General features: G+C 41.9%; 1 long non-coding RNA gene across 1 annotated transcript; it reads right to left on the bottom strand.

Annotated features, from left to right (window-relative positions):
• Nucleotides 1-1,571: 1,571 nt before the first annotated feature.
• LOC140112534 (uncharacterized) lies at nucleotides 1,572-14,012 on the bottom strand. The gene is made up of 3 exons (XR_011852691.1): nucleotides 13,915-14,012; nucleotides 3,128-3,297; nucleotides 1,572-1,701 (listed from the first exon to the last, which is right to left on the bottom strand). It is a non-coding gene; the product is annotated as an uncharacterized lncRNA (long non-coding RNA).
• Nucleotides 14,013-16,751: the final 2,739 nt, after the last annotated feature.

The raw sequence follows: 16,751 nt of genomic DNA, 5'->3' as shown, positions 1-16,751 counted from the left end.
TGGTGGACATTACATGACCAAGGTAATAAATAAACTGTGCACCTGTGTGACATTACATGACCAGGGTAACAAATAAACTGTGCACCTGTGTGACATTACATGACCAGGGTAACAAATAAACTGTGCACCTGTGTGACATTACATGACCAAGGTAACAAATAAACTGTGCACCTGTGTGACATTACATGACCAAGGTAACAAATAAACTGTGCACCTGTGTGACATTACATGACCAAGGTAACAAATAAACTGTGCACCTGTGTGACATTACATGACCAAGGTAACAAATAAACTGTGCACCTGTGTGACATTACATGACCAAGGTAACAAATAAACTGTGCACCTGTGTGACATTACATGACCAAGGTAACAAATAAACTGTGCACCTGTGTGACATTACATGACCAAGGTAACAAATAAACTGTGCACCTGTGTGACATTACATGACCAAGGTAACAAATAAACTGTGCACCTGTGTGACATTACATGACCAGGGTAACAAATAAACTGTGCACCTGTGTGACATTACATGACCAGGGTAACAAATAAACTGTGCACCTGTGTGACATTACATGACCAAGGGTAACAAATAAACTGTGCACCTGTGTGACATTACATGACCAGGGTAACAAATAAACTGTGCACCTGTGTGACATTACATGACCAGGGTAACAAATAAACTGTGCACCTGTGTGACATTACATGACCAAGGTAACAAATAAACTGTGCACCTGTGTGACATTACATGACCAAGGTAACAAATAAACTGTGCACCTGTGTGACATTACATGACCAAGGTAACAAATAAACTGTGCACCTATGTGACATTACATGACCAAGGTAACAAATAAACTGTGCACCTGTGTGGCATTACATGACCAGATTATTTCCATGGGAAGCTTCCTGTATGAACTGCAGCAAGAGAAAATCTTGAGAGTAATTGATGCCGAAAGTATGTGTGAAAATTTAATAACTTTTTATTACACAAACAATATTTATTATTTGCTAAGAGCGGACAAGACTTGAAATAATTAAAAACAAGTGAGACAAACAACAAGACGGATCTCAGTGCTGCTTCCTGGTGTTGTGGTCAGCAGACTACGTCGGGGTGCGGTGCTTGGTCAGCCTCTCCTGACTTAGAGATGTCATTGCCAACAATAATGTACAGAGCTGCGGCTGATAAGGAGATGATGAGACACAACACCAGAACCAGAACAGGAATGTGTGTAGTTTACTCAACAATGGACCATGGATGGGACAAGTCAATACATTTGTATAAATAATACAAAGGGGAAAAGTTGTGCAATATAAAAAAAAATACAATATCGCTAAGGATAGGAATGGGTTAATGAATGACCAGTGTTTATCCACAGGAAGTAAACAATGAAGCTTCCGACAGAATGACAGCAAGCAGAGATCTAGAAAACCACAAGGAATTGACACAGAAAGTAGATTGTAAAAAATGTAGAACTTTTCATTACGCCACAATCTCAATTATTTTGTAAAAGTGGACAACCCCTTTAAATGTCCCTTTAAGCTATGCCTTATGTCTCTTGTATAAAACAATGTGGCAGGGTTTCTCTTTAGACATACAGTATGAAGAAGCAGCTCTAGATCTATAAATGGCGTCTGTTTACCTGGAAGGAAGAAGAATTGGATCTGCAACGCAACAATTATCCACTGGTTCATCCTGGAAAATACCTGCAATTAAAAGATAAAGATAATATTGTATCATAAGTGATCAGATCCCAGGGTCTAACCCGTTCACCAGGGTGTCAGAGCTTCCAATACTATATGTGTTGCATTATGGGTAATACTTTAGGTACCAGAGAATTCTCTATAAATCACAAAATAGGGGATGTTCCCTGGATTTGACACCAGCGCTCTTTAGATCATTAGATCACTAGATGATATTATTAGATTACTAAATCATAGATCATTAGATCACTACATCATTAGATCACTAGATCATTAGATCACTAGATCATTAGATCATATCATTAGATCACTAGATCATTAGATCACTAGATCATATTATTAGATTACTAAATCATAGATCATTAGATCACTAGATCATTAGATCACTAGATCATATTATTAGATTACTAAATCATAGATCATTAGATCACTAGATCATTAGATCATATAATTAGATCACTAGATCATTAGATCACTAGATCATATTATTAGATCACTAGATCATTAGATCACTAGATCATTAGAACACTAGATCATATTATTAGATTACAAGATCATAGATCATTAGATCACTAGATTATTAGATCACTAGATCATTAGATCACTAGATCATATTATTAGATCACTAGATCATATTATTAGATTACTAGATCATTAGATCACTAGATCATTAGATCATTCGGTCAGTAGATCATTACATCACTAGATGATTAGATCACTAGATCATTAGATCATTAGATCATATAATTAGATCACTAGATCATTAGATCACTAGATCATATTATTAGATTACAAGATCATAGATCATTAGATCACTAGATCACTAGATTATTAGATCATTAGATTATTAGATCACATAAATGGAGTCTCATAGCATTTGAATAATAAGTGGGGTTCTCCAAGGTGGGAGGACTACAGTATAGAGCCCGATCATCCGACTCATAAACTAGGATATGAGATGGATCCTTCCTCTAGTTACTGTGTAACTAATCATTTGTTCAGTGAATATTTTTATAAATCTATAATTTTTAACTCAATTTACTTAATTTGATCTCTGCATTTTGTTATGTTTATTGTACATTTTGTAGCTTTGTGAGAGGACAATGTTATATACAGATTACATATAGCATTTAACCTCTTATGGTAAGAGCTCTTATGGTATTGGCTTTTGGATAGAGATGATCAAAACCAAACTTCAGGCTCGGCATATTTCGTTTGTCTAATGGAATTTTTTACTGAAAACTGAAAGTCTCCATCATTACAATAAAAAACGATTTAAATGTTCACATTAGGTTCTCATTACACTGAGCAGATGACAAAGTCTGTTGCTCCCTCCCCCCTCTCACAGCATAAGTCACAGAACCGCTCACATATCCCCTTCCTACCCTCTTTCCAGTTGCTATGTTACGGTTTGCAGGTTTGTACTCACCATCTCTCCCACCAGGGTATAGGAGGCAGCTGGACACCCAGGAATTGTGGCAACTGAGATCAGGCAAGATGCGTAGTCTGGGAATGTCCAAGGTCGAGGCAGATGGATCACTTTCAGAATCAGAATCCACCCAAAGGGCTCAGAACGACCGGCAGACAAGAGAAGGCATTCTGGGTAGACAACGAGATAACAGTAAATAGTCAGTAGTATAAATCAAGGAATTAGCCAAGGGGTCAAACATGAATTGTCAGCACTAGGGCAAGGGGAAGACACTAATACATCCCAACCTTCCCAGATTCAGCAAACAGTCCTGGATTTCTGGGTTTGTTCTGCTTTCCTATACAATTGGAGGAACGTCCTGCTTTCATAGCTGCTAAAATTATTGGAAAGGCGACTAATTGTGAAGCAGGGGACATGTGGCTAATGTGAGGCAGGCAGCCAATGGATAGTGGTGAAGCAGGGAGCCGATGTCTAATGGAGAGGCTGAAAGCCAATGGATAGTGGTGAAGCAGGGAGCCGATGTCTAATGGAGAGGCTGAAAGCCAATGGATAGTGGTGAAGCAGGGAGCCGATGTCTAATGGAGAGGCTGAAAGCCAATGGATAGTGGTGAAGCAGGGAGCCGATGTCTAATGGAGAGGCTGAAAGCCAATGGATAGTGGTGAAGCAGGGAGCCGATGTCTAATGGAGAGGCTGGCAGCCAATGGATAGTGGTGAAGCAGGGAGCCGATGTCTAATGGAGAGGCTGAAAGCCAATGGATAGTGGTGAAGCAGGGAGCCGATGTCTAATGGAGAGGCTGGCAGCCACTGGCTAGTGGTGAAGCAGGGAGCCGATGGCTAATGGACAGGCTGGAAACCAATGGGTAGTGGTGAAGCAGGGAGCCGATGTCTAATGGAGAGGTTGACAGCCAATGGCTAGTGGTGAAGCAGGGAGCCAATGTCTAATGCAGAGGCTGATAGCCAATGGCTAGTGGTGAAGCAGGGAGCCGATGTCTAATGGAGACGCTGGCAGCCACTGGCTAGTGGTGAAGCAGGGAGCTGATGGCTAATGGACAGGCTGGAAACCAATGGGTAGTTTTGAAGCAGGGAGCCGATGTCTAATGGAGAGGCTGAAAGCCAATGGCTAGTGGTGAAGCAGGGAGCCGATGTCTAATGGAGAGGCTGGCAGCCAATGGCTAGTAGGGAGCCGATGGCTAATGGTAAAGCAGACAGCCTATGGCCAATTATGAAACAAGGAGCCTATGGCTAATGGTGAAGCAGGAAACCTATGGATCATACCCACCATAGTGGTGAAGCAGGGAGCCGATGGCTAATGTTGAAGCAGTGTGCCTTTGGCTAATTATGAAGGAGCCTATAGCTAAAGTGAAGCAGGGAGCCTATGGCTAATTATGAAACAAGGAGCCTATAGCTAAAGTGAAGCAGGAAGCCTATGGATCCTGTTCTACTGTTGTACACAGTGGAGAGATGCAAGGGATTTATGGCAAATGGTGAAGCAAGGAGCCTATGGCTAATTATGAAACAAGGAGCCTATGGCTAAAGGTGAAGCAGGGAGCCTATGGCTAATCATGAGGCAGGCAGCCAATGGCTAGTAGTGAAGCAGGGAGACGATTTGTGTCGTGTGAAAGCTGGCACCAATGCGCCAAAATCCGATCGCGTGGGACAAAAAGCCCTTATTAACGTGGCTTAACGTGGAGTAGGTTTATTTTTCTTCGTGAAAGTTTTGAGTAACAGCAGGGGACAGCAGGGCTCCGAAATCCTGCACTCGTAATTTTGTTTGAACTCAAAATCATCTTTTCCAACTTTTCTGCTGAGCTGAAAAAATTCTATCAATCTACATGGATTTTGTCATTTGTCAACTGCAAATGTATAAAAGCAACAACAATGTATAAAAATTATCATAAATTTTCAAGTTTAGAGGGTCACACGGGGTTCTCCAAGGAGGGAGGAATACAGTATAGAGCCCAATCATCCAACTCATAATCTAGTATATAGGATGGAACCTTCCTCTAGTTACTGACAATGTTATATACAGGTCACATCTAGCATTTAACTTCTTGTGGTAAGAGCTCATTGGGTTATGGTTAGAGATGATCAAAACCAAACTTCAGGTTCGCCATCTTCCGTTCGGCAGCTCTGCCGAAACCGCCCCTAAAACTGCCAATCAGGCAGCTTTACGCCCCTAACAACAAGGCATGGCTGTGATTGGTCAGGTGTCTGTCTGACCAATCACAGCCATGCCCAGTTGCTAGGGGTGTAAATCTGTCTGAATGGCAGATCTGCAGCCCATTGGGCAACATGTCTGGATGAGGCGGAGCAGCCAAATTGGGGAATGATACAGCTGAAGACTGGATAGGGAGGATTACAGCTCTGATAGTAGCAATAAGGCAGAATGTGAATATGCATTATAATATTTTGGGTTATGGGTAGAGATGATGAAAACCAAACTTCAGGTTTGGCATATTCCGTTCGGCAGCAATGACAAAAACCGCCCTTAAGACTGCCAATCAGGCAGCATTACACCCCTAACAACAAGGCATGGCTGTGATTGGTCAGGTGTCTGTCTGACCAATCACAGCCATGCCCAGGAGTTAGGGTGTAAATCTGTCTGAATGGCAGCTCTGCAGCCCATAAAGCAACATGTCTAGATGAGGCAGAGCAGCCAAATTGAGGACAGAATACCAAAAATTCAGGTGAAATCATCTCAGTTAAGGGTGAATATGTCATGGGTGGCCAGAAATGCTGTTTATCATCATGTACACACACTGTGATGTCTGCAAAAGTTGTTATAGGTGAAGGGGATCTTCTCAGAGGCCAATCGCGCAATGCCGATTAGGTTTGGAGAGCCAGACAGTAATAACCTATAACTGAACACCTTCCGATCCTGCATGGAGGGTCCTCGGGACTTCAGCACTGGGTAGAAGCTTTTGCTGAAACAACTATGTTTATTTTGTCCTTGGAAATGAGAATTTTCACACAAAGGAAAATCACAGCACGTAATGATATGTTTGTAGGGGATGCCCCACCGGTTTTCCCCTCTGAATTCCCCTCTGTGAGAGAGAGTGGAAAAAATACCGGAGACCTGCTCTGGTGGACTCCACAGGACAATGGTGAGACTTATTATGGCACAAAAAGCTCCCCCTCCCCTTCATGATTCAGAGAAATAAAAAAATATAATAAAATATAATATACAGTAATAAGAACTCATCTCGCATCCAAAAAGAATTTTAAAAACTGCAATCAATTCTGGGAGGCCGGTGTGTCTCTCTCACTAAAATGTCCCAAATAATGGCCAATATGGACGACCTTCCCGTCGTTTTCACGTTCCACTAACGTAACACCAACGCCGCTCAGGACTGCTGTACGAGCTCTGGGTGAAGGTAAGGCAGATACATAGTACAAAATACTAACAAACGCCAATAAGAAACAAATTATTCTAAACACAAATGATGGAAAGAAATGACTATAAGTGACCGAATTATTGGTGAGTGATACAGCTGGAGACTGGATACAGCTCTGATAGTAGCAATAAGGCAGAATGTGAACATGTACAGGCAGTCCCCGGGTTACATACAAGTTAGGGTCTGGAGGTTTGTTCTTAAGTTGAATTTGTATGTAAGTCGAAACTGTATATTTTATAATGGAAGTTCTAGACAATTTTTTTTCTTTTGCCCCAGTGACATTTGGAGTTTCAAAATTTTTGGTGTAATTGGACCAAGAATTATCAATAAAGCTTCATTACAGGCATCTTACAGCTGATTATTGCAGTCTTGGACTATAGTAAAGCATCCAGAGAGCTTCACCAGAGGTCACAGTGGGCAGAGGGGTCCGTCTGTAACTATGGGTTGTCTGTAAGTCGGGTGTCCTTAAGTAGGGGACTGCCTGTATTATAATATTAATTCCTTAATTTATATAGCGCACACAGAGCACAAATCAGTCCCTGCCCCCAATGGGGCTCACAATCTATTCAACCTACCAGTATGATTAGTCGGAACTGTATATTTTATAATTGTAGCTCGAGACAAATTTTTTTTGGTCACTTTGACAATTAGGGAAACGCTTACTGTCCCTGTTTTTTTTTTTTTTTAATCAAGTTGTTGTTATTAACCTTTTTTTAGCTTTTTTTAACATCACAAGAAAGAAAATACATACAAACATTCATCACCTCCCCCCCCCCCTTGCCTCCCATCCCCGGAGAAGGGTGTCTCAATATCCGACCAAGCCTCAGATCCATCCCAGAGGCGCACTCAGTTATGCCAAGAGAAAGAACAGGCAGAGCGTATTTGCAATTTATAGGCCTATGTAGACCCTCAAGACTGCATAATTAGCATCCCATGAAGAACCGATGAAGACGTCAAACCGGGTGTGGGGATCCATTTCCGACACTGTTTTTCGAACTTCTTCATATTATCTTGCATGCAAATAAATGTACTTTCCGTTCTAATTACGTGATTAATTTGTGTAGCTAGTTCCTTAAATCTGGGAGGCGAAGCATCTAACCAATGGGAAACCACAGGTTTCCTTGCCTGACATAGTATCTTAGTACTAGTCAATGTTATAGGGAGCTCCGAGACATACCCCAACACCCCAACCAATGGTGACTTTGGAACGTTAATTTTGAAAACTGCTCCTTTTGTTTACTCTCATTAGGCAATGTAAACTAGGCTCTAGTGACTGGCTGTGAATTGTGTTCGCCACAACTGTCCATCTGTAGCCAGGTACTGGACCAGCAAGAGTTAACACCATGTGATTGAGTGCCTGCTCATACTACCTGGAGCAGACTTCCTGCGCATTCTAAATATCCTGCGCACAGCTCATTCCTTGCTGGACAAATTCATTTGCCAGCTCTATTATATATTCTCATGTTGATTACTACTACTGTTTTCCTGGTATTTGATTCTTGGCTTGTTTTTTTGACTATTCTTTGGTGTTTTCTATTTTGTTCCTTATATGCTCTCTGATTGTTTAGCACCCCTTATTGTGTTTGTCATGTTTTGTGTTGTAGGGAGAGACTATCTTTTTGGTTGTCCCATATTAATAGCATATGCAGAGGCAAGTAGGAGGGGCTGTTGGGGGGGCAGGAGCTTAGGGCTCACTATCCTGTCTGTTGTTCCTGATTATAGTGTCCCCCATTACAATATTGTTTTAAAAGGAATCATCACTTTGTAACTAGAGGAGTTTAACCAATGCTGGAGACTAGATAGGGAGGAAATAGTAGTTGATTGCAGAATGTAAATATATACTTTACCATTTTTTGCAATATGTGTTGGATTTATCCGCCAATTTTCACTAATGTAATATACAGTCACAAAATAACTTCTACAATTATACTGTAGGAGACTAGATTGAAAGGATTGCAGTAATGAGTTTAACAGTAGAGGGTAGATTGAGAAAAATATACTCTTCCTTAGGCTATAACGTGTGCCCACCTTACCATAACACCCGGGAGAGGAAAAGGGGATGAACGCCGCTCACCCCCACCCCTCTCCATAGAGAAACATGGGGTGCGGTGCCATATGCCGGGGAAAGATAAAACATGTCCTATCTTTCTCCTGGCTACAGAACATGAAAGTGCCGCATGTGTGCTGCACCGTACCAGTCCCTTACCACGTCGTGCGCCCATTGCCGTCTATGGGGGATGCATATACGCTGTATAGATACGCCGGCCGTATATACGTCCCCCATATGGCATAGTGACCGTAATCTTATCCTGTGTAATAAAGGAATCATCCCGTTGTCAAGGGAGTTTGCCGAAGACTAGGTAGGCAGGATGACAACACTGACGTGAGCAACAAAAGAGAGAATGTTAACAAATACTTTACTCTTTCTATCCTTTATGTAGAAGCAGTCATTCACTTGTCCATGGTGATGTTTACACTCACTCAATACCAACATTACGAGAATAACTGATGCATCCTAGACAGGCAGGTTCACAGCCCTTCATATAACACCAGATGGCAGATATCTATATATAACATAAAACCCTGTGTATTGGAGAAGTCGTCCCTTCGTCACTAGGGGCGGTTACTCTACATACCGGGTACTATTATACTGCGGGAGACTAGATATCTAGGATGACCACTGACAATAGCAATAGAGCAGAATTAATATTTTGGAGTGTCCCTTTGTCATAAGGCGGAGTTTACATTGATTAAATACCAGGTCCTATTGTTCTAGACTACAGTCTACGGAATACGGTCCTCTCATAAATCCATAGTTACTCTCACTATAATGACCTCTCCTAAGGATAAGATGTAGCAGACGGCTCGTACTGTAAAATCCTTTAATTCTATTTCAAAACCATTTCCCTTTTCAGAACTCTCTGTGGCATCACACGAACCCTCTACATCGGCCATTGACGTCACCACCGCCAATTCCACTTATGTTTCCGCAACATTTCAAAAACCCAACGCCCTGTGAAACTCCCCATTCGGCATGTGGTACTTCCCATAAAATTCACTAAATGCGGCAACACCGGTTTACATTTTGCATAGACATTGCCAACATCTACCTGAAGATCGAGTTTCTTAAACCCATCAAATCCACAGAAGATGCTTTCCCTTATGGCTATTAGTGAAACAATTGATGTATCCAAGGTTCTTCGTCCTTTAGAGTTCCCACAGAACCTCCATTACCTGCAAAGTGTCTCACTGTGATGGTGGACAATACATACATGGCATCTTTTTGAAGGACACTACGTGGTTGGTAAAAAGACAGGTACGGGTTGCATGCGACGGAAATCGGGGGGCATGGCCATCGGAAAACCCGACGGATTTGGAAAAAACAAGTTTTTTTTTTTTTTTAAATGTCGCTTGACGACATTGTGCCACGAAATAGAATGTGAACTCCAGCGGACCTCGGTGCAACAGCGACACCTAATGGATATCGGCGCACGGACCTTAGTGAATCTAAGAAATCGGAGAACCCGCCGCTGGATCGCGACTGGACCGGGTAAGTAAATTGCCCCATTGATTTGCAGCAAAAAAATCGCAAAAAAGATGCACAAAAAACTCCAGTAACCACGAGGTGTCAGCAATAGAATGGAATAATAAAACATAGACAATTCATAAAACAGTTACAGACTTACTAAACAGTACAAAAGGAACAAAAAGATTAGTAAAAATAAATCAGTCCCTCGTGATACAACCGGCCCGGGATTGCATTATAAGATTCTGATGAATACACAGAACCTAAAGATGACTCACGGAGTGATGTTAACTTGGTAAAGTTATGCATTTTGTTGTAATGTTTTGCATAACTAGGGTTTGCACAACTCCAGGCTCCATTCATTCAGTTCAGGTTTGAAAATTATGCAAATTAGCCCAAGGTGCTCTGGTCTTTGTTAACAGTTATGTAGCTGGATCCCCACAGACTCATTTGCATAATTTTTGAAAGCCTTTTTTGATTGAAACAAGGGCATAAGAAGCTAAAAGAAGAGCATATCAGTATCAGGGGGCACACACCAGTATGTAAGTGTACATGGTTTACAGTCCTTGATCCTGGTGCTAGATTTCCTTTAGTAGTGGCAACTACACAAAGTGTGAGTGCTCTTACAGAGAATACCATAATCTTACTGCAGTAAAGGGTATACATGAACTATAAAAAATGTATCATTTTGAAACATGTCTCATTTTGATCTCATCTTGATCTCTTTAGTCACTCTTTCTAGGTTTGGCAGAAGAGCTTACCGATACTTCAAGAAGAATAAAACCTGACTCTGTAGCGCCATCCAGAGGAGAAAGCTACTATGTCGGGCCCTTTATCTGTTCTTGTACTTAAACCTTATAAGAAAACCGTGAACCTTCACCAAATGAGAATGAGACCCTGATTTTGCTAATTAATGTTTTGTGTCATTGAGGCCTGTTAGAGGGTCAGCCATTGAATATTGGGTAGCTACCTACTCAAGGTGGCAAAACGACTTTCCTTCTTCGAAAGTAAGTCCAAACTACACACAAGAAGATAATTTTTCCACTTTTGTTGTTTTTGTTTCCTGGTTTGGACTTACAAACACTGACCAAAATTTTGGCTCAAAAAAATCTTTCACCACCTTAACCAACTCCAACCACAATTTCAAAGTCACTGTCCCACTGATGCTGGTGAAGCTGGAATTTTCTCTCTAGTATCCACTGTTCTTTACTAATCAATGTGATTATATTGCGATATCTCCCATCAAATGGGCAGAGGTAGCTATCTGCTCCAGAACAGGACCCCCCATCTGACGGTAGAGACCCTAATCATTTCCCATGCCCATTATTCTAAATTGGCACCCTACTAGCAAATGGGTGGCCCTGGGCCGGAGCAGAAAACCTTGCTCCACCCACCTGACAATAGAGACCCTTATTAGCAAAGTCCCAAAGACTAATATTCTAAATTGGTTCCCTACTAGCAAATGGGTAGACCTCTGCAGAAGCAGAAATCCTGGCTCCACCCATAAGACAATACAGGCTCTAATTAGCATATTTTCCATGCCCAATATTCTAAAGTGGTTTCCTATTAGCAAATGGGTGGACCTGGTTTGGAGTAAAAAGCTTGGCTCCACTATACAGTAAAAATCGGAAAATAATGAATTTGATTACTTGGACGACTAGAGCGAAAATTCCTATTGCACTAGAATCTGTCCTCTTTAAGCCCTTTCCATGAAATGGGCCTACTATAAATGGCCCCCTTCATACATAGTGGCTACTAGCTGCATAATGCAGTGAACACCCACTACTTATACCGGCAATCGCTACAGGAACTTGGGAAAGATGGTGACCCATCAACCTTCGATCCATTGCCATTGACAGATAGGAGTTTCTGTGAGACTCCTTGGCCTGTCATATAGTAAGATCTGTAACAGTTTGCCCCTTATGCCCCAAACAGGCAGCCTATGGTTCAAGTTCCCTAGGGGGTTTAGGTAAAACGAAATTTTTGAAAAAATAGCAATTCATCCCCTTTATCTAGAACAGGTAAAAAACATAAACATAAAAATGTTAGGTATGGCCGTGTACCAAAATGCTCAATCAAAATTGGGTTATTCCCAACGATAAACCCCATAGAGGAATATAAAAATTTTAATAAAAAGTGATCAAAAGGTCCCCAATATAGTAGAAACGAAAACAAAAAAAGCTTGTCCCACAATACAGAACACTATACACAGGTCCATTCACACGAGGATAAAACAGATATTGACGTCAGAATATGGCAAAACAAAAAGAATTTTGTGCAAAAGATTTAAAACTTTTTTAAATGTGCTGAAATGTAAGAAAACCTTATAAATGTAGTTCCTCTACCATCATACAAAAATAATAAAGTTAAAGACATGCAAACGGAGCCCACAAGAAAATGGCGCAAATGCATTTTTTTCTTCAACTTCATCACGTTTTTCCCCAAGTTTCCAGTAAATGGCATTGAATATTACTACTAATAGGAGGAACAATTGGTGAAAACAAGCCCTCATACAGGTCTCTACACCAAAAAATACAAAAGTTACTGCCTATGAATGGAATGGAGCAAACAGCTGAAATGCAAAATCTAAAAAGGGCACCGGCGGGAAAGGGTTAAAGTAAGAAATTGTAATGGAAAAAAACAGCCATGGATATAGTTGAGTATGAGCTGCATCTCTCATGGCTCCATATGTGACTCATCTTTAAAGGGAAACTCCATAACTTTTTTTTTTTACATAACCATTTCTATAATCAAGCTTGTTGCCAAGTAACCAGTTAACAAAGAAGAAAAGAAGTCAAGGCAATCTCTTAGGCTCTGCCTGAAATGTGGTGTCACCATGTTTTTAGCACATTGGGTACATGTGGAATAGGAATTTACCACCAAACCCACCAAAACCTAGACAGAGGCCAATGTCACCCACAACTGAGACAACGGCCAATGTCTCCAAGATCGAAAGCTACAAAATATAAGGTAAGTCTAAAATTTTGTTCAAATTTGAGCTCAAAGATGAACCCAAACAACCCCCCCCCCCCCCAAAAAAAAAAAAAATCATTGCAGACTTGTTTGAAAATGTTGGCATAATTTAGATTGGCACCAAACCAGACAATCTCATATGGTATCTCAAGATGGTATTTCCAACAATGTATAGTGTTGGTGGTTCTAGAACATGGAAACCACCAGCTGAAGGAGTTTAAGGGTTACTGAGAACCATAGACCTAATTATGGAGGTTCCAGATTGTTTACCTCCATCGTCCGACAAGCTTCTATGATTTGCATGTTGTAGACATAAGGTAGTCATTGGGTGACCAATCGTGATACTACATCATAAGGTCCTTCAGACTATCGAAGGTGTCACCAGCTGACTACCTTCTACGTAGAGTCCAATATGGGGCAATTTTATTATCGAACACAGTTATTCAAAGGAATATCGAATGGATAGACCTGGATCAAATGACACCAGTTTAGCTTTTCTCCGAATTAAAACCCTAATTTGACCCAATAGGCAATTAGATAACCCTGAGATGTACCCACAACACAAATTCATCGAGTAGATCATCAATCTACAGCTATAAAGACAATTCAGGCTTAAAAAACTTTTTGTACCACGGTCATCTCCAACCTCTTCCTCTCCGTAGTCTGGAAACTAAAATTCCAGGGTGATAGAAGAAGGTGGTGGTGGTGGTGGGGGGGGGGGGGGTCATAGTTTCATCCCCGTCGGGGAGTCCAGAAAGATGAAAAATAATTAACTGCAGCAAATATCAACCCACACTATTCCTATCATCACGTCTGAGCTGAATTTGGCAGCAATTTGCAGACAGACAAGAAAAACCAGATTTGTCAGGTCGTAAGATCAATGATTACCTACCGGTTATGGAAGTCTTCTGTTATAATATCCCGGGATATTATCCATCAGCCCGGGACTATGATCGACCTTCCTCCCTGAGGTCTAAATCACAATGTCCTCACCACTAGACTATGATGATCTTATCAAGCTGAGGAAGTACGGAGAGTTTTGACGTCATTGGCTTGTGTGGGAGGAGGTTCCTCTTGTTTTTGAGAATTCCCCTCTATCTTCCAAGACAAAAATCTCATCATCTGAAAACTCAGATTCCTTAAGAGTCAATTTATAGTCATGTGGATCCCACCCCCCTGTACATTTTATGTATGGCCAGATCTTTACACAATAACTATTCACACAGTCTAAAAAGTGCCCAAAATAAGTAGATGCAGTCCTCGGGTTAAGTACAAGATCGGTTCTTTAGGTTTCTTCTTAAGTTGAAATTGTATGTAAGTCGGAACAGGTATATTTTATAATTGTAGCTCCAGATAAAATATTATTTTTGTCCCTGTGACAATTGGATTTTCAAAATGTTGTGCTGTCATTGTAACAAAGACTATGAATAAAGCTTCATTACAGACACCTTACAGCTGATCATTGCAGCCTGGGACTAAGGTAACATCCGGAGAGGTCACCAGAGGTCACAGTGGGCAGAGGGGTCCGTCTATGGGTCAGGGACTGCCTGTATGTAACAAACAAAATGGGGCAGATTTACTTACCCGGCCCATTCGCGCTCCAGCGGCACGTTCTCTGCACAGGATTCTGGTCCGGACGGGATTTATGAAGGTAGTTCCTCCGCCATCCACCAGGTGGCGCTGCTGCGCTGAAAATCATCTGAATGCGCCGGAATACACCAGCTCGGACCAAGTGAAGGTAAACGCTTCCCAAGTGACACTTTTTCGGTTTTTAAATGCAGCGTTTTTTCCGAATCCGTCGGGTTTTTGCTCGGCCACGGCCCCCGATTTCCGTCGCGCGCATGCCGGCGCCGATGCGCCACAATCCGATCGCGTTCGCCACAATCCCGGGGCAATTCAGGTACAATCGGCGCAAATCGGAAATATTCGGGTAACACGTCGGGAAAACGCGAATCGGGCCCTTAGTAAATGACCCCCAATAACTCACGGTTTTACTCCTTCTCTCTTAGGACATCTCGAGACCAAATGTATTTGACATTGACAGAGAGAAAATATTTCCCACTTCTCACTCATTTTTTTTATATTCTGAAATTAAAAAAATTAAAAAAATAAAGAATTAGATGATGAAGAGTTTTTTGCTTACCTTGGATTCTCATGTTTGGGAACAGCTGTAGTAGACCACACGGGGAGACCAGTTGATCATAGGTCAAAAGCTAAATTAAAAATGAATAACATTTCAGCTTCCTCTTATTTAATTTAAAAAAAATAAAAATATTCCAAAAATGTTAAAAAATAGCAGGAGTACATCAAACGGGAAGGCTGAGAAACGAAGTAGCGCCTCCTGTGACGCGTTTTGAAATGCATTGCAGAAGTCACTACTTCTTTACTTTACGTCTTCCCGTCTGATGTTATTGGTGTCAATGGTTTTTGAATAAAAGGTTGTTTTTTTTTAATCAAAGAATGGAACAGTGAATTGTCTTTCATTTTTATGATGAAGAACTGTGTAACAAGAACAATGGGGCCGATTCGCGTTTTCCCGACGTGTGACCCGAATATTTCCGATTTGATTTTCCCTGAATTGCCCCGGGATTTTGGCGCACGCGATCGGATTGTGGCGCATCGGCGCTGGCATGCACGCGACGGAAATTGGGGGGGGCGTGGCTGAACGAAAACCCGACGGATTCGGAAAAACCGCCACATTTAAAAAAAAAAAAAAGTGTTGCGGGGCTCGTGCTTACCTTCACTAGGAATAGGCCGGTGAACTTCAGTGCATTCCGGGGAACTTCAGCGCAGCAGCGACACCTGGTGGACGTCGGAGGAACTACCTTAGTGAATCCCGGCCGGACCCGAATCCACCGCAGAGAACGCGCCGCTGGATCGCGAATGGACCGGGTAAGTAAATCTGCCCCAGTTTGTCCATTCTGGGTGGGATCAAGACTGAGGTGTCAGGGTGAAGTGAAAGTGTAATTCACAGATACAAAGTTAGAGGAAGTCCCACCTAAAGAGGACTTCTCAACACTTCCATTACCTCCAAGACTTTAATAGATGTTGCTCCATTGATTCTAGAACAGTTGTATTTCTTTCTGTAGTCCACACCATTCCTAGACAGTCCAAGCATTAGTATTTCTACTGTCAGGTAGGTGGCCCTAAGCAGTTTAATCCCATTTCTACCCACTTGACAGCATAGTGCCTAATTATCTGGTGCCAAAACTCACAGCAATGGAGAAAAGCCAGGGAAGAAACTTACAAATCTGCCAAAATCAGTGAATACCCATGAGTTCATGGGCATGTAAAAGTTCAATGCCGTATATTGGGGCACATTTACTTACCCGGTCCAGTCGTGATCCCGCGGCGCGTTGTCCGACGAGGATTCGGGTCTGTCGGGATTCACTAAGTTCGTGCGCCCGATATCCAGCAAGTGTCGCTGCTGCGCCGAGGTCCGCCGAAGTTCACCTGCTTCTTCCTGGTGCATGTGAGTGCTTGATCTTGCGACACAAATCGCTTTTTAAATTCTGCGGTTTTTCCGAATCCGTCGGGTTTTCCGACGGCCACGCCCCACTATTTCTGTTGCGTGAAAGCCGGCGCCGATGCACCGCAATCCAATTGCGTGCGCCAAAAACCCGGGGCAATTCGGCGCAAAATGGAAATATTCGGGAAACCCAACGAAAGTGCGGTGTTCGGACCCTTAGTAAATGAGCCCCATTTTGTAATGGCTCTGCATGTTATTGC

This window comes from Engystomops pustulosus, unplaced genomic scaffold (assembly GCF_040894005.1).
Source record: "Engystomops pustulosus unplaced genomic scaffold, aEngPut4.maternal MAT_SCAFFOLD_819, whole genome shotgun sequence".
In the NCBI taxonomy this organism is placed as follows: domain Eukaryota; kingdom Metazoa; phylum Chordata; class Amphibia; order Anura; family Leptodactylidae; genus Engystomops; species Engystomops pustulosus.
Note: the sequence above shows the minus strand (reverse complement) of the source record. Positions and strands in the feature narration are given on the sequence as shown.